General features: G+C 39.5%; 1 non-coding gene across 1 annotated transcript; it reads right to left on the bottom strand.

The window, feature by feature from the left end:
* Window positions 1-995: 995 nt before the first annotated feature.
* On the bottom strand, window positions 996-1,067 carry Trnam-cau. The gene has a single exon. It is a non-coding gene; the product is annotated as a tRNA-Met (tRNA).
* Between the last annotated feature and the right edge of the window lie 18,699 nt (window positions 1,068-19,766).

Here is a 19,766-nt window from a genome sequence, read left to right on the forward strand (position 1 = left end):
TTTTCCGCCTAACTAATAACTCCTTGGGACACCCGTAACATTATTCAGACTGATAAACGATCTATAATAATTTCAAATTCAATAATAGTCCCTTAACTTCATGAATCGCATCATTATTAATTCGGCAAATTACATTTAATATCATATAGGCCTAGTTCCACAACCTCCCACTATGTGCGGGGAGCGCTCTCTTCCCTCAGACGACCTTGAACGCTCAGTATCGCTAATGGCGGGGCATTTGAAATTACTCTGAAATTTCTGAATATTACATATATATATATATATATATATATATATATATATATATATATATATATATATATATATATATATATATATACATATATACATATACATATATATATATATATATATATAATTCTCTAGCTGGTCCTAAAGCGTAGCGTCGTTCTCTGCACTGAGATTAGATTTTGTAGCAGTTAGTATTAATTAAAGAGTGAGTTACATCTTTCTGGTAATTACTTAGTTAAAGCAGACATTGCCTGTATGATGTCATTACTTAATTGAGATTACATATTTATAATAATTAATTAGTCAAGCGAGCCAAGATTGCAGTTTATAATTAATTACTTAAACTGAGAGTACATTTTCTTAATTATTGTTTTTGTTAATTGAGAGAAAGTTTAGTTAGGATTGTATTTATTTATGAAGTTATATCGTTTGACGTATTTTACAGTATGGAATATCGTAATAACTATATAAATTTCTTAGCTATAATCACTGGAAGTTGCAACTCAGCCTCTGTTATGAGTTTTAAACCTTCATCAAGGTGTGAGTTGCATTCTTGAGTTATAACTGCCGCTAAAACTTAACAAGAGACCGAATATGAAAACGACCTGGATGTGTGCTGTATGTTGACAACGAGGTGATACTCTCGGGCCATTGTGAGAAGGTGAATCAAGCAACAAAACTATAAGGTCTTATTAGATTACATATTAAGAGTTACATAAAGAATAAAAAAATAAAATAGACTGTAGCAGAGCGTAGTTTCGATCTACGGACCTCTGGGTTATGGGCCCAGCACGCTTCCACTGCGCCACTCTGCTCATGAATAGAAGGATGCCATATCAGGATTTATCGTACATTTACCTGAGGATGAACTTCGTTGTGATATATATACATATATATATATATATACATATATATATATATATATATATATATATATATATATATATATATATATATATATATATATATAACCAGTCCGGAATTTACTGGACTTTAATTTCTCACTTATACGACTTGGGGTTTATTAAAGATTAATATAGATGAAGTAATGGCAGTGGGCGCCCTTTGAGAAAATCCCAAACCAGCACAAAGACACTTAAATCTACTAAACAAATGGTGTCCATTGACCCGTGGGAGGATAGTGTCTGTGACTGGGATGAATGAGACACACTGTAAGAATTTAGACACTTATATTTCCTCAACTTTTCTAAACACAATCCAAATAATGGTACACCAATATGCTCACCTCTTAGCCAGACTTAAAACACTTTTCTCTGGGAATAAAGTTATACATGATATAGAAATTATTAGAAACTCAGGCAACAATAAATTTGAAGTATTAAGAAAATAGCTGGCACTTTTGTAAACAGGCCTTAGGGCTTTCAACAAATAATATCCTTGCTGAAAATGGTATTCAAAATAAAAATTAATAACTCTACAATGAATAGGCCAAGGCGCTCCAACAAGAATTATATCACCCCAACAGATGCACACTTCCTAACCTAACTTAACCACTACTCTAGAGACAAAGGTTATACACAGAGATGAATTATAAAAAGAAAAATTAATGCATTAAAAGATCATTCACAGTATCCTCTGGTTCACTTAGTGGCCTAAACATTAAAAACATAATATATCAAAATTGTTTGAAATATTAAACTACACCGTAAAGATAATATCAGTAACTGAGAAATGGTATTAACTACGCAATATATTGTCACTGTTATTGGTTTGTTACTGGGTCCTGTGCCGTGAACCATGCACCACAACTCAACATACACCCCGTAATAAAGGAGATAAAATGTTCCTCTAGGCATCCCCCTAGACCCTTAGTCTCAATGTGCGACCCTGTATCACTCAAGCTGGCCTCCTGTACCCCACTACATCCCTGAAACGGAAGGGGTGAGCAATCAGACAGCAGCCACAGTTGAGAAAGCTTTAACTCCCGTTAGCAAGAAGAGGGGTTTCACTCATGCTCCAGAGACATGTGGTGTTGTGAGTCGAGGTAGAGGAAGCTGATGACCCCAACGATCGTCCGTCCGTCAGCTGGGCACCCAGACGGCTAGATTCCCTCAAAGTCGCTGATACCCCGCTAAGCAGTGACGGGCCTACGCTGATCGGTCCAATGGCGACAATCGCCACCCTGAATCATCAACGGCAGTCAATCTCGCGGTCATCACTCTCTGATCAATTTCTGCATGATCGGGTGGGTTCGGCGGAAACCTTGTTATACTGCAATGGCGCCTGGGTGACTAGACCACGTGACTATTTCTGTGACGGACGCGCAGGGACGTCTTGTTTGTCTGAATGCTCCCGTGACTGAGGACCAGCCAGCGTCGCGCGTCTCTCCCAAGGCGCTAAGCAGGCCTACGTGACATATTTTCCGCCTAACTAGCCAACTCCTTGGGACACCGTAACATTATTCAGCAGACTGATAAACGATCTATAATAATTTTCAAGATTCAATAATAATCATAACTTCATGAATCGCATCGTGTAATTCGGCAAATTACATTTAATATCATATAGGCCTAGTTCCACAACCTCCCACTATGTGCAGGGAGCGCTCTCTTCCCTCAGACGACCTTGAACGCTCGTATCGCTGGGCATTGATTACTCTGAATTTCTGAATATTAATATATATATATATATATATATATATATATATATATATATATATATATATATATATATATATATGTGTATCACCTGCCTTTTCATGGGACAACCCTCCGAGTCATCACTATGTCGTCAAGAAAGACATTCAAGAACCTCCCTGAGCCTGGCCGCGCTGTTTGTAAACTTTGTGGCCAACCCGACTCTCACACCCTCAGTCACTACATCCTCACTTGCCCTATGACCTCCTCCTACAGGTCCCCAGCCGTTACAACCCTCTTCCCTCCTGACCACATATCCCTCCTCCAAGTTACAGGCCTGGCACTTGACATTATTAGGGACCTGCCGCTTTGCTATAAACGGATGAAATGTACCGGGAATTTCCCCGCCCCCCCACACACTCATCATTCTGTCACTTTATGTAACTTGCTGACAAAACCCATGACCCTTCAGGCTTCCACGCCCTTAATGCATGAGTCATAAAGGCAAGCATGAACTCCGCATGCTTCCCAGTTGGGCACTGTAAACGCTTCTGCACTTCACCTTGCACAGGATGTAAGGGGGTGCCCAATAAACTAGCCCCCACCGGGGCAATCTGTAATCTATTCAAGAACCTGTAGCCGTGAGCAGAACACAGTCGTCGGTAACTCTCTTAATGTCATCAAGACTTGTCACCCGACAGGTGCCAGGTGAGCCCACAGGGTGTTCTAAAAATGTACACACGCTGCCTTACAAATTTTCCTGGCGATCGCGAGAATGTCTGTATTACAACCATGACATTGTCTTCATTTGTTAATGTGAGTTACGTATCGACAAGTGAGGACGATGTAGCTGTCATATAATACAAACATATACGTGATCGCCACCAGGTTGTGAGGTACCGCATACATTATTTTTTGGAGACACCCTCAAATAAATTGATATATATTCGGTAAACAGTAAGTCAACAACAAAGATAGCCTAAAGAAGTTGTTAGAAGCTTATTTGCAATGTAGTCTCAGTTACATACCACACAACACCTCAACTGAGAGAGAGAGAGAGAGAGAGAGAGAGAGGAGAGAGACCACATGAGAAATACTGCGTCTTGTCCGATCAACTTATATGCCTTTTTTGGTGATGTTGGTGGTGGGTGTAGCTGTTACTGGTGTTGGTGGTGGTGATGCTGTTACTGGTGGTGGTGGCGATACGTAATTGACATTTTCTTAATATAACTAAAAAATAATAATATATAGTATACACACGCACACACACACATGCACACGCATATGCATACACACATGCACACACACATACATACATACATACATACATACATACATACACTTCATCTCTCCATCGCCATTAACTCCACAACCTCCCCCTCAATCCTTAACCCCTTCCCTTCCACTCCTTCACCACCACCAGTAACAGCATCACCACCACCACCACTAGTAACACCATCACCACCATTACCAGTAACAGCATCACCACCACCACCACCACCAGTAACAGCATCACCATCACCACGCAACACCATCACCACCACACCACCACCACCACCAGTAACACCATCACCACCACCAGTAACACCATCACCACCACCACCAGTAACAACATCACCACCACCACCACCAGAAACAGCACTCACCACCATCAGTAACAGCATCACCACCCACCAGTAACAGCAGCATCCCACCACCAGTAACACCATCACCACACCCACAACCAGTAACAGCAGCATCACCACCACCAGTAACACCATCACCACCACCAGTAACAGCATCACCACCATCAGTAACATCATCACCCACCACCAGTAACAGCAGCATCACCACCACCAGCCAACAGCGTCACCACCACCACCACCACCAGTAACACCATCACCACCACTACCAGTAACATAGCATCACCCACCCACCTGGTAACAGCATCACCACCACCACCCGTAACACCCATCACCACCACCACCAGTAACACCATCACACCACCACCACCACCAGTAACTACACACCACCACTACCAGTAACCAGCATCACCACCACCACCACAAGTAACAACATCACATCACCACCAGCGTAACACCATCTTACCACCACCACCACCACCAATAACACCATCACCACCACCAGTAACCCCTATTATCACCCACCACCACCAGTAACAACATCACCACCACCACCACCACCACCAGAAACAGCATCACCACCATCAGTAACAGCATCACCACCACCAGTAACAGCAGCATCACCACCACCAGTAACACCATCACCACACCCACCACCACCAGTAACAGCAGCATCACCACCACCAGTAACACCATCACCACCACCAGAAACAGCATCACCACCATCAGTAACAGCATCACCACCACCAGTAACAGCAGCATCACCACCACCAGTAACACCATCACCACACCCACCACCACCAGTAACAGCAGCATCACCACCACCAGTAACACCATCACCACCACCAGTAACAGCATCACCACCATCAGTAACATCATCCGCCTACCAGTAACAGCCAGCATCACCACCACCAATGCCACCATCACCACCCACCACCACCAGCAGCATCACCTGCAAGTAACAGCAGCATCACCACCACCGTGCGCCATCACCACCACCAGTAACAGCATCCACCATCAGTAACATCATCACCACCACCGGTAACAGTAGCATCACCACCACCAGTAACACCATCACCACCACCACACTAGTAACAGCAGCATCACCACCACCGAGTAACACCAGTAACACCATCACCACCAGTAACAACAGCTGCCACCGGTAACACCATCACCACCACCACCAGTAACAACAGCATCACCACCACCAGTTAACACCATCACCACCACCAGTAACAGCATCACCACCGTGTACCATCACCACCACCACCACCACCACCAGTAACAGCAGCATCACCACCACCGGTAACACCATCACCACCACCGGTAACAGCATCACCACCACCAGTAACACCATCACCATCACCACCACCACCACCAGTAACAGCAGCACCACCACCACCAGTAACACCATCACCACCACCACGCTACCTAAGTAACAGCAGTATCACCTACCAGTAACACCACCATCACCACCAATGTACCATCACCACCGGCCAAACAGCACCACCACCACCACCACACCAGTAACACCATCACCACCACCACCACCACCAGTAACAGCCAGCATCACCACCACCAGTAACACCATCACCACCACCACCGCCCAGTAACAGCGGCACCACCCACCGCAAAACAGCACCACCAGTAACACCACCACCACCGCCAGGTAACACCATCACCACCAGTAACAGCACCACCACCACCACCACAGTAACACCATCACGCACCTTACCGGTAACAGCAGCATCACCACCGCCAGTAACACCATCACCATCACCACCACCAGTTACAGCATCACCACCACCAGTAACACCATCACCACACCCACCACCACCAGTAACAGCAGCACCACCACCACCAGTAACAGCACCACCACCACCACCAGTAACACCATCACCACCACCAACATTTTGCCTCACCTCGTCCATCAGCTTCACCGCCTCCCGTCTCCTCACTCATGTAACTAATAAGCAATATTAGACAATTTGACGACGCGCCTCGTTACAAGCGCCCTCCCCCCTCCCCCCACCCTCTCCATGGTCGACACCTCCGTGTTTACGTCGAGTGGCAGCCGATCTATACTCGACATTGACCTCGACCTCAACGTTCGTGTTAGTTTCCTGGTTGAGTTTGGAGAAGTTGATATGGTAATTCAGATGTCAAGGTTGACCTCCACCTTACTGCAGGGTGAGATGTGTTGACTTGCCTAAGAGGGAGGGTTATTTGTGAACACACACACACACACACACACACACACATGAATAATTGATAAAAAAAACATGCTTTGTAAAATAAAATAAAAACACCAAGCCTAACAAAGACTTGACGCGTGTAAAGAAAAATTGTAGTATAATTTTGTGACAAAGAAAACGTTGAAGGGTAAGAAAAAAATATAATACAAACTAGTGCCCTTTGGTGTGTGTGTGTGTGTGTGTGTGTGTTGTGTACAGCACCTATAATACTACTACTATTACTATTTTTGTTACCATTACATATATCATCACTACCACCCATACTATTTACTACCGATCAATAAGGTTGGTGTGACTAGTTGTAGTAGTAGTAGTGGACAGACTGTAATACTCTCCTGTCTGCCTGTCTTTCTGTCTCTCTCTCGATTTTTGTCTGTCCGTCACTGTCTTTCTGTCTATTTCTATCTTTCTCTGTATGTGTCTCTGTATTTCTCTTTATCTGTCTACTATCTTTCTATTTTGGCCTGTCTATCTGTCCGTCTCTCCAGTTATCATAAATGTCTGTCCTCAAGGGGTTAATACATCTGTCATTGAATGTTGAATATTAAGAAACATATTTTGTTCTTCTTCAGTATCGCATTACCTCGACGATAAGTGATATGGACCAATCATATCATTGTTTGACTACCTAAAATAAAATCATTGGCTAAAGTTGCTTCAAACACGTTCGAACCAGAAGGGCTCATGGATGTACACGAATATACCGATCCTAGCCAATGGTTGGGTCTTTCATAGTTCATGCTGAGATATGATTGGAGGAGGTTAAGCATATAGAGCTTATCTACGAGTATTAATACAGACCATCTCGTGAGCTAATCTCCAGTCGTAAGAGAAGAGTCTCTGGGTGTGCACGTCACTGTCAGCGCTATTACTTACAAGTGTTTTTCGCCGCTCCCTCAGGAAATCAGACGTGTGTAAGTTTGTTAGTCTTCTTCGTCTCCTTCTACTTTTTTTTATCTTATTCTGTTCTTGTTCTCTTTGTTTTTTTTATATTTTATTTTGTTATTGTTGCTGTTCTTCTACAGTATCACGTTATCTTATTGGTCAAGTCATCCTCGAGGACCAAATACTTGAGACTGCAACAACTTACGTTAACTGTCTCTTGAGATCATTTCGCTTTTTTTCTTTTGTATTTGTGTTGGAGGGATTTTTTTTTTACCGTAGGGAAGGATATAATAATTTTTTTTTTTGTATCTGAATATAGTTTTTTTGTCAACTTATTTCTTCTTTTGTATCTAAGAAATAAAAGAGAAAATATATTACACTTTTTCATCGCGTCTTTATCATGAGATATAATTGTTGAAATAAAGAACCAATTACTGTACATCTTAAACTGTATTTAAGAGAAATAAAAACAGTAAAAAACAAAAAAAAATAATAAAACAAATATAAAAATTAATAAATAAATAAAATAAATTAAAAACTACTTTGGATTAGGAAACAAGTTCTCCAAAAACAATAAAAAGAGAAAACCACATTCACTGTATTTAAATAAAAAAGAAGAACTAAATCATATACAAAACTAGATTAAAGAAAAACAAGCCATTTCTCCTCCGTATCTTGAAAGACAATTGTCCGGAAAAATTCTTGTTATTAAACTTTCAAATGTTCTGGGGTGGAAAAAAATATGGTATTTCCTCCAGAGAAATTCCAAGGAGTAAGAATTCCATTAGTATTGAGTATAACGTGGTGCTTGTTGCCCTCCTCTGGCCCCTCAGGGCTATGTTTCAGGCTCACTGGTCCTAATGTCATGTAAATTTAGTTTTACGTCACGCTGGAGGGATATTGCCACAGCTTCTGCCATACCTGAACAAATGCTTACGGAACAAAAGTATTTTTTCTTTGTTCATCTGCAGTTTAACCTAATCTAAGCTAACCTAGCCTAACCTAACCAAACAATAACCTAACCTAATGCAAATCTAACCTAACCTAACCAAACAATAGCATAACCTAACCTAACCTAACCAAGGCCAATCTAACCTAACCAAAGCCAACCGAACCACCCCGAGTAGTGTCATTATCTCCCCCCCCCCCACCCAAAAAAAATCCATGTTAATGATTTTCTCAGGAGTTCTTCGTTGTTGTCGGTGTCAATACTTCTTCAGTGTCACGTTACCCGCTGAAGAAAACTTAATTCCGATATTCCAATAGGTAATATAAATGGATATTAGATACACCTAATCTCAAAGGGGATTGATTTATCTTTTTTTTTTTTTTACTTATATCAATATTTTTGTGGGGAAGATCAAATAAACATTACTTGGAAAATATTAGGGAAATTCAACAACACGAAAGCGAAAAAATAGAAAAAATCGCCTTCTCTCTGTGGTAAAACATAATGGTTAAAAAAAATTAATTTTATTATCCTAATATAATTTTTTTAAGAATATATTATATGATTAATTTAAAGGGAAATTTTAATTTTAATATTTAATAGATGTCGATATTTTTTTAACGATCAAAGAATTATTTTTTTTTGAGGGGGTGGGGGTGGGCCAATTTAAAATTCCTGCTATCAGTACATTCCACACACATACTGCTGAGGTCTGAGAAACGCTGAGATGGGGGTGTTGGGCAACTGGTGGGGTGGGTGTTGGGTGTGAGATGGGGTGGGTGTTGGGTGCAGCTTGGGGTGGTGTTGGGTGCAGCTGAGATGGGGTGGGTGTTGGGTGCCCTGAGATGGGGTGGTGTTGGTGCAACTGAGGTGGGTTGGGTGTTGGGTGCAGCTGAGGTGGGGTGGGTGTTGGGTGGTGGGGTCAGCCAAGGCAGGGGAACAGTCAGAAGAGACAGCAGGGAGGGAGTAGCTGGGAGGAGGGATTGTTCCCAGACGTCGAGGAGAGATTCTGATAATACATGAGGTATCTGGGTCTCACACACACACACACACACACACACACACACACACACACACACACACACACACACACACACACACACACACACACACATTTTCACCAGGTCCTGCATACAATAAACTCTTGAACAAACTTGATTATACTTTGTGTTTTACGAACCAAACTTTTGAACTTTTATTTTTATTTAAAGACGCATCCAAACCAACATGTAGTGTATCAAACAATTTTTTTTTTCTCTGGAGTTTAACCTGATTTGTTCTTTATTGTGTACGTGTGCAGTTAAGTTACTTTGGGTTAAATAAAACTTTGACCTTTTTTTAATTTGAATCAAACTTTATAAACATGTTATCACTGAATCATAGTTATACACATTTATATATGAATCAAACTTTCTAAACTTCTTGTCACTGAATCAATTGTAAACCTTTATATATGAGACAAACTTTCAACCTCTTGAATACGAATCAAACATTTTTAAACCTTGTGAATTTAAATTTGAACTCTTTTAGACATTTAGAGGTCAGGGCGTTCTGTCACCTGAATAAAATCATCTGGTCTTAATCAGAATAACACACCTAAGAACAATTTTGCCCTCTAACGAAAACTAAACAATTTGGCTATTTTTCGAAAACAATCTTGAACGGTAAAAGCTGTAATTCTCCCTTTAAAACACTCTCACGGTATATAAACAATGTATATATTAAACTTCAATACTTACATATATTAATCCATACTTATCTACTCTACCTACATATTTACATTCATACTTATATACTATACTAATACAGTGTGTCCATAAATGATTACCCTGATTAAAACACGAGAGCAAACTGTTTTTAGGGTAATGATTTATGGACGCCCTGTATATACACCGCCTTACAGCATTTCAATAGAGTTACACCTCATAAAAAATATTGATAACTAGTGTAATAAGCCACTGTAATATACACCCACCAAGACCCAAACTAGTCAAGTACAATCATATTTTATAACAGCAGCACATTCCCCGATACTAACGACCCATAAAACACCTCTAACAAACTTTATAGGATTCAGTACATTCAATAACTCACACCATTCACTATTCGCTCCTGTCGTGTTTCTTTTTTTTTTTTTTTTTTACTCTAGTTTTTGACATGGAGGATCGCGTGGTAGATTGGGCACAAGTGGAGCGTGTCGAGTGGAGCGTGTCGGGCGGAGCGTGTCGGGTGGAGCGTGTCGGGTAGCTTGTGTCAGTTAACTTGTATTCGGTGGCTAATGTCAGTTCATTGGATTCTTGTTACTAAATGTATAGTGTATAAAAAGATGAGTGGTATCATTGACCTAAGCGACAGACAGACAGATAGACAGATAGACAGACAGGCAGACAGATAGACAGACAGGCAGACAGATAGACAGATAGCTAGATAGATAGAGATTTTAAGAGCAATTTAACACACAAACCAAAAACTTGTACTCGATGTTTCATGATCTTACCTGTTCAAATACCTGGAATATTAATTAAGGTAAGACTAAATCATATTACCTGCTGTTTCCCTACCTGTGTTAACCTATATTTAATGTGGAGTATAACTGAATATTACTGTCTGTATTCTCCGTTTGTTTCGTCTCAAAGAATATTATCTCATTGATATATTCTTGTTCTCATTGTTTGAAATATATCTCTATCTCACGTCTATCTCAATATCTCTCTATCTCACGTCTATCTCAATATCTCTCTATCTCACGTCTATCTCAATATCTCTCTATCTCACGTCTATCTCAATATCTCTCTATCTCACGTCTATCTCAATATCTCTCTATCTCACGTCTATCTCAATATCTCTCTATCTCACGTCTATCTCAATATCTCTCTATCTCACGTCTATCTCAATATCTCTCTATCTCTCTTAGGTCTCTCCCATTATCTCTATCTCTCTACGTCTCTCCCAATGTCGTTGTATTTGCTCTCTCTAAATAATTCCTATTTGAGAGACTAACTCTATTTTCCCCGCTTTGTTACATTTTCACTTTCCTTCGAATTTCTTTCAATTTCTTCAACAGCTGGGGGAGGAAAATTTCTTCTCTTTCACAAACTTTCTAATATTTTTCAGGGTTTTCTTCTTCTATTCTTCTTCTTCTTCGACAAAATTATTTCTCTTTTTTTCCTTGCTTCCATTGTTTTATTATTTAGTCTTATCTGTTTTCTTTCCAATACCGTCAATTAATCTTTTTTTTATTCCCTTTATTTTATTTCATATTTATTTTATTTATTTTATTTTATTTTATTTTATTTTATTTTATTCGTATTTTATTTATTTTCCTCGACAAAAATAAATATTGATAAAAAGTTAAACCCCTAAAATAGTCTTTTAAACCCGCGTTAAATATACGTCTACAGGAATATGTAGGAGATGATAGACAGAAAGGATCATTAGACAGACAAGGAGACAGAAAGCCACTCAGAGAGAATAATAGAGAAAAAGAAGAACAGAAAGACAGAGGGAGAAACATACACAAAGAGAACAAGAGAAAGAAACAGAAACACACACACACACACACAAAGAAAAAAGTGACAGAAAGAGAGACAAAGAGAGAGAGAGAGAGAGAGAGAGAGAGAGAGAGAGAGAGAGAGGATGAAAAAATGACGAACATGCCTCCCTGAGTTCAGCTTTTTTTACGAATGTAACTAAACATCTCTTTCAAATAGACAAAAAAAAGAGAGAGAGAAAAAACTAACAAGAGACATTACATAAAAGTTACTTCAAATTAATTACTTACCTTTGAACACCTGTACGAACCAGACGTACTTAGATATATGTATTTTGATGTCAATAACCAACACGTGTGCTACCTCAGGGTTCGAGAGAAAACAGAACCGCATAATAGTGAATTCTCTCGCATATAACGAGTTCCTGGTTGCTAGTGGGGATGGAAGGGTGGTTCTCGCATAGTAGAAGGAGGAGACAAGTAGAGGAGGAGACAACCGAGCTCAGGTAACAACAACACCTGTGGTAGAGGAGGAGGAGGAGGTGGCGAACCTTAAGACTTTTGTGATGATGTGGGTTTATTGTTCGTTGTGGGGAGAGAGAAAGACACATACACACACAAACCCTTTACAAAGTATAAGATGTTTTTCCTTCACTAACATCCTGGCCAGAACAAACACCCTCACCATCTCCTCGTCTTCAAGAATTTTTAATTTTTTTTTTCCAGCGGCAGTGGACCTAATGAATGGACATCCGGGAGGTGAAAAAATGCTCTTGGTGTTGAAGCAATTGGGAGAGAAAAAGTTTATAAATCAAGAGAGATTCTGAGAAGGTCTAGACGTAGGCTCAAAAGATTTCTGTAACAATGAGGATTTTTAGGTTATGTTTGGTTAGGTTAGGTTTCTGGTCCTTTAATGTTAGTTTTTTTTTCTTCTTTGTGATATAATAGGGGATAAAAAAGATGAAGGGAGGGGGGCGGTCCTCTTTAATAGTGTGTATTTACGAGTCAGTCACGTGGGCCTGGTGTCACATATCATACAAGTAGCAATATTTTTTTTTTTTTAAGAATTTGAGTCCTATAGCGCGTTACAACTGGAATATTATTGAAGAAATGGTGGAATTTGACGGTGTTGTTTCCTCCAAGATTTAAAAGTTTTCTCTTGAGGAAACGAAAACAAACTTGTGCCTCACGGGAAGTTCTGTAAGAAGTGTTGGTATAGGAGACAGACTGATGAGTGCTGATACCTTTTGAGGTCTATCTCTCCTGAGTCTGGGAGATAATCAGTGAGAGAGAGAGCGAGAGAATATGTGGAGAAAAGTGAAAGAAAGAGACAAAGAGATAGGTAGACATATATATATATATATATATATATATATATATATATATATATATATATATATATATATATATATATATATATATATATATATAGAGAGAGAGAGAGAGAGAGAGAGAGAGAGAGGTGAAAGAGAGATCGAGGCAGACAGACAGAGACAAAGACACTAAAATAAAGACACAGACAGATAGACAGACAGCAAAGACAGAAACAGTTAGACAAACAGACTAATACAAAAAATGTTAGGCAAACATAGACAATTAAAGACAGAGAAACAGATCGACAGACAGACAAATAGATAGTCAGACAGATAGACAATGACAGAAACAGATAGACAGACACACACATTGACGTCCTTCCTAAATTGACAGTTACTAGTTCGAGTCCCGAGTCTGATCAATGAGAAAGCGATAGAGTCTCGGCCACGCTGTCCCCTTTGGTTAGGTTAGGTTAGGTTAGGTTAGGTTAGGTTACCTTAAGTGAGCATTGGAGCAAATAAAAAGAGGTATTTTATCTTCAGGTGAATCCAATTTTTTTTTCAGATTAAATAATTTTACTTACTATATTGCCAAAGACTTTCAATTTACCTCAAGGTCTAAAAAGGTCACAATAGAGGATGGAGGTCAACCTTGAGCGTAAATGTCAAGGATGAGTTATTTTTGTCGCTGATTAAACTCTATTATTATTATTATTATTATTATTATTATTATTATTATTATTAATAGTAGTAGTAGTAGTAGTAGTAGTAGTAGTAGTAGTAGTAGTAGTAGTAGTAGTAGTAGTAGTAGTAGTAGTAGTAGTAGTAGTAGTAGTAGTAGTAGCCAAAGAAAGTTATTTTGAAGTAATTTTTTAGTGTACTTTATTTTGTATGTTATATCGTCTCCTGGCGTATGTTATCATGTTATCTTGGGTCTTGAGGTGTGTTATCTTGTGTTAATATACTGTCTTACCCTCGAGCCTATTATCTTAAATACCTGCTATCTCTTGACCCATAGACGGTTATCTTATGTACATGTTATACTATGTCTCTGTCATCTTGGGTTCCTATAAGAGCCACATGTTATCTTGCCCAGTACAGCACGTGGTATCTTGCCCAGTACAGCACGTGGTATCTTGCCCAGTTTCAGCATAATATCTTGCCCAGTACAGCACATGTTATCTTGCCCAGTACAGCACATAATATCTTGCCCGGTACAGCACCTATGTGCAGTACAGCACATAATATCTTGCAGTACAGCACATAATATCTTGCCCAGTACAGCACATTATCTTGCCCAGTACAGCATAATATCTTGCCCAGTACAGCACATAATATCTTGCCAGTACAGCACGCAATATCTTGCCCGGTACAGCACATAATATCTTGCCAGTACAGCACATAATATCTTGCGGTACAGCACATAATATCTTGCGGTACGCAATAATACCTTGCGGTACAGCACATAATATCTTGCCCAGTATAGCACCAATATCTTGCCCGGTACAGCACATAATATCTTGCCCGGTACAGCACATAATCTTGCCGGTACAGCACATAATATCTTGCCCGGTACAGCATAATATCTTGCCGGTACAGCACATAATACCTTGCCCGGTACAGCACATAATATCTGCCCGGTACAGCCTTAATATCTTGCAGTACAGCACATAATATCTTGCCAGTACAGCACAAATATCTTGCCAGTACAGCACAATATCTTGCCCGGTACAGCAATAATATCTTGCCGGGTACAGCACATAATACTTGCGGTACAGCACATAATATCTTGCCCGGTACAGCACATATATCTTGCCAGTACAGCACATAATATCTTGCCGGTACAGCACATAATATCTTGCCCGGTACAGCACATAATACCTTGCCCAGTACAGCATAATATCTTGCCGGTACAGCACATAATATCTTGCCGGGTACAGCACATAATACTGCCCGGTACAGCACATAATACCTTGCCCGGTACAGCACAATATCTTGCGGTACAGCACCAATATCTTGCCCGGTACAGCACATAATATCTTGCCGGTACAGCACATATCTTGCCTGTACAGCACATAATATCTTGCCCAGTACAGCACATAATATCTTGCCGGTACAGCACATAATATCTTGCCGGTACAGCACATAATATCTTGCCCAGTACAGCACAATATCTTGCGGTACAGCACAATACCTTGGTACAGCAATATCTTCGGTACAGCACATAATATCTTGCGGTACAGCACATAATATCTTGCGGTACAGCACATAATATCTTGCCCAGTACAGCACATAATATCTTGCCCGGTAAAGCACATAATATTGCAGTACAGCAAATATATCTTGCGGTCAGCATACCATATATCTTGCCAGTACAACATAATATCTTGCCCGGTACAGCAAATAATATCTTGCCCGGTACAGCAAATAATATCTTGTACAGCACATAATATCTTGCAGTACAGCAATAATATCTTGCCAGTACAGCACATAATATCTTGCCCGGTACAGCACAATATCTTGCCGGTACAGCACATAATATCTTGCGGTGCAAAATAATATCTTGCGGTAGCAAATAATATCTTGCCCGGTACAGCACATAATATCTTGCCCGGTACAGCACATAATATTTGCCCAGTACAGCCATAATATCTTGCGGTACAGCACATAATATCTTGCCCGGTACAGCACATAATATCTTGCCCAGTACAGCAAATAATATCTTGCCCGGTACAGCACATATATCTTGCCCGGTACAGCACATAATATCTTGCCGGTACAGCAAATAATATCTTGCCCGGTACAGCACATAATATCTTGCCCGGTACAGCACATAATATCTTGCCCAGTACAGCACATAATATCTTGCCCGGTACAGCACATAATATCTTCGGTACAGCACATAATATCTTGCCCGGTACAGCACATAATATCTTGCACATAATATCTTGCCGTCTATATCTTGCCAGTACAGCATAATATCTTGCCGGTACACTAATATCTTCGGTACAGCACAATATATTCTTTCCCGGTACAGCCTAATTTGCCCGTGCAGACATAATATCTTTGAATATCTGCGGTACAATAATACGCGGTAAATACCCTTTGCACATAATATCTTGCCGGTACAGCACATAATAGAATAATATCTTGCCGGTACACATAATATCTTCGGTGGAATATCTTTTACATAATATCTTGTACGCACATAATATCTTGGTACACTTATTTCTTGCCGGTACAGCACATAATATCTTGCCCAATGTACAGCACATAATATCTTGCCGGTACAGCTAATATCTGCCGTACCTTGGTAGAATATCTTGCCGGTGTGGAATCTTGCCGTGCGTTTCCGTACAGCACATAATATCTTGCCCGGTACAGCACATAATATCTTGCCCGGTACACAATACTTGCCCGGTACAGCCATAATATCTTGCCCGGTACAGCACACTAATATTCTTGCCCAGTACAGCACATAATATCTTGCCCGTTACAGCACATAATACGGTACAGCCACTTTCGCGGTACAGCATAATATCTTGCCGGTACAGCACATAATACCTTGCCGGTACAACATAATATCTTGCCCGGTACAGCATAATATCTTGCCGGTACAGCACAATATCTTGCGGTCGTCGCACGAATATCTTGCCGGTACAGCACATAATATCTTGCCGGTACAGCACATAATATCTTCCCGGTACAGCAACCATAATACTTGCCCGGTACAGCATAATATCTTGCCCGGTACAGCACATAATATCTTGCGGTACAGCACATAATATCTTGCATTACAGCCATATTTAAGACAATATCTTGCCCAGTACAGCACATAATATCTTGCCCGGTACATCACCAAGACAATTAATTTCCTCGGTTATAATTACTTGTCACCTTCAGTCCATGTTAAGGATGGTTTTCAGCTTCAGGTAATAACTTGTGTTTAATAATTGGAGTTTTAATCTATATCTTTGGGTTACTTGAAGATTAGACACCACAGTTTATTTAACTAACCTAACCTAACCTAACCTAACCTAACCTAACCTAACCTAACCTAACCTAACCTAACCTAACCTAACCTAAGACTAAGACCTAGTGAACGGTATTTAAAAGCCTTAGTTTAACTAGGAGTAGGTTAAAAGAAAACTTGTTCAGGTATAAGAGGATTTAATTTGATCTAAACAAGTATAAGATCATCTCTCTCTCTCTCTCTCTCTCTCTCTCTCTCTCTCTCTCTCTCTCTCTCTCTCTCTCTCTCTCTCCTGGTGCCACACACACACACACACACACACACACACACACACACAGGTAGAACTATTCACCAAACAGCCTGAGGGACATAAAAGGATAACAAAGGTGTAATAAAAGATGTAGTTGGTAATAAAAGGTTGAGTTTTGTGAGATTGACAACAAACTGACATCAGCTGTGTCAGTGGTCTTTTGAGAGAGGGAGGGTGTGGGGTGGGAGTGGAAGGAGGAAGGGGTGGTGGGGAGGGAAGAGAGTAGGCAGTGGGAGAGAGGAGGAGAGGACGAGGAAATGGATGGGAGGGAGGAGGAGGAGGAGGGACATACACACACACATCCACTATTGATTTTCTATCACCTGTTTAAGTCAATCGATGATCAAAGCTCCACTACCTAACATAACCCATTGTTAGTTCACCTCAGACACGTTACCAATACGTATGTGAAGATAATATAATAAGCAAACATCATCTTTTTGGGTCCAGTATCATAATTAAAATGTTTTGTGCAATGGTTGAATACATCACCTGGTCTGACCTTACTGATGGATGTCTTTAGCGTGAGAGGGATAATATACACGAATTATTCTAAGTAAATAATTAGCAAGTCTTAATATTTTTCACTTGAAATAATTTATTCATTATTTATTTTCATCTCTCGCTTCCTGTGTTAATTTATTTTTATCTATACATAAATTATTTTTATTTGAAGTGTTTATTTTTATCTTTAGTTTATTTTTAATTTATCATTATACAGTACTTCATATGAATAGGAGTAGAATATTATTTATTTTAGTAGTAGTAGTAGTAACTAATTAGTGGTGTAGAAATATTAATAGTAACAGCAGTAATCGACTGACTGACTGACTGACTGACTGAAGATTAAAGTATTGGGTGGTAAGGAGAAGCCAGAAGGAACGCCATAGAGAAGTTCTTGGGAGGGGTCTGACTGAAGACGAAGAAGGAAGAAGAGGAGACGAAGAAGACGAAGAAGACAAAGAAGACGACGAAGAAGATGAAGGTATGCCCAACAAGTGGTGAAGGTGCTTACATTCCTTGACAATTAAATACCACACATACCTCCCACAGGTGTATAAGGAATGACGAGAAGAGAATTTCCAATCATTCTCACGACCTGAATTTTTAACAAGCAAAAAAAAAAAACTTTCAGGATAACTTTATGTTGTTGTTTTTGTCTCTGAAGATAAATCGTTTCAGCGTAAATATGGGAGGGTAGTTTGGTTAGGTTAGGTTATGGGGGGGTGGGCGGTGTGGGTGAATGCTGAGTTATTCACACAAGACATTTAAATGATCTTTTGCTGTGAGTGAACGTCATATGGTCTCTCTCTCTCTCTCTCTCTCTCTCTCTCTCTCTCTCTCTCTCTCACTTTAGAGTTTCCTGGCGCTCACTTTAGTCTTACAAATACTTTTAATCTCTTTTAACGTTCATTTATCTTACCCTGGCGTTCACTCCCACCGTAACAAAACGCAAAAGAGATATTAAAAAGGAAAGTAAACACGAGACAAAAATACAAACATGAACGAAAGAAAAACAAAGATGAAAAAACGAAGAAAGGAAAAAAAAATAAAAATATTAAAAAAATTATATAAAAAAGGTCAACTATAAAAAATGAAGAGACAAAGACGAAACAAAATAAAATGAAAAAAATAAAATAAAAAACACGGAAATGAAAAGAGAAAGAAAGAAAAGGTGATAAAAGAAAAATAAGAAATAATTCCTATTCCTTGGATTTTACATTTACATGTATGTGTTAATTTAGTCTTTGTTTTTACTCTTAAACTCTAATGACTCTTAATTTTGAGTTTCCTTAATTAAGTAACCAGAAACGTAATAAGATTTAATACATAGAGATAATGTCTTAATTGATATACCTGTAATTATCGTAGTTAATATGATATACAGGTAAATTAACTTAAGTTTTGTTTAGTTTAAGTTAGTGTTGCTCTTATCCCTTTTCATAATTTGTACAGACAAGATAAAATGTTCTAAACAAAAGTGGACTGTATTTTCAAATCTCTGGATTCTTGTGATTACGAAGCAATGTGAAGAAACTCTTGATTTACGGTATATATGTCTTTTATTTTCCTTATTATTCCTCTCCTTTCTTCTCTTTTGTCTCTATCTCTGTCTTCGT

This window comes from Homarus americanus, unplaced genomic scaffold (assembly GCF_018991925.1).
Source record: "Homarus americanus isolate GMGI-L3 unplaced genomic scaffold, GMGI_Hamer_2.0 scaffold56009, whole genome shotgun sequence".
Classification (NCBI taxonomy): domain Eukaryota; kingdom Metazoa; phylum Arthropoda; class Malacostraca; order Decapoda; family Nephropidae; genus Homarus; species Homarus americanus.